The sequence below is a fragment of the Myotis davidii genome, unplaced genomic scaffold (assembly GCF_000327345.1).
Source record: "Myotis davidii unplaced genomic scaffold, ASM32734v1 scaffold77, whole genome shotgun sequence".
In the NCBI taxonomy this organism is placed as follows: domain Eukaryota; kingdom Metazoa; phylum Chordata; class Mammalia; order Chiroptera; family Vespertilionidae; genus Myotis; species Myotis davidii.
In genome coordinates, this window is record NW_006289713.1 from 1841997 (window position 1) to 1842497 (window position 501).

At 64.5% G+C, this 501-nt stretch overlaps 1 protein-coding gene across 6 annotated transcripts in view; it reads left to right on the forward strand.

The window, feature by feature from the left end:
• Nucleotides 1–501, forward strand: part of ANKRD11 (ankyrin repeat domain 11) — a 220659-nt gene that overhangs the window by 68173 nt on the left and 151985 nt on the right. The window lies entirely within an intron of this gene.

Here is a 501-nt window from a genome sequence, read left to right on the forward strand (position 1 = left end):
GGGTGTGGGACCCCCCCCCTGTCACTCACAGAGTGGGGCCGATAGGGGAGTTGGGGCACCGCCCCCTGTCACACTCAGGGCAGGGTGGATCAGGGGGTTGGGGCGCCACCACTGTCACACTCAGGGCAGGGCTGATGGGGAGGTTATGGCTCTACCCCATCACACACAGAGCAGGGCCTTGTGAGGAGGGAGGGGCTTGGGGCGCCGCCCTCTATCACCCACAGAGCAGGGCCAATCGGGGTTGGGGCGCCTCACCCTGTCACACACAGGGAGGACAGGGAGGATGTGGCCCTGCCCCCTGTCACACACAGAGCTGCAGGGCAATCAGGGGGTTTGAGCGCTGCCTCCTGTCACGCTCATCCTGGTGCGGGAAGGCCTCTCGGCTCTGCTGATCCCGGTGCTGGGAGGCATATTACCCTTTTACCAAATAGGATAGAGGCCTGGTGCACGGGTTGGGGCTGGCTGGTTTGCCCTGAAGGATGTCCTGGATCAGGTGGGGAG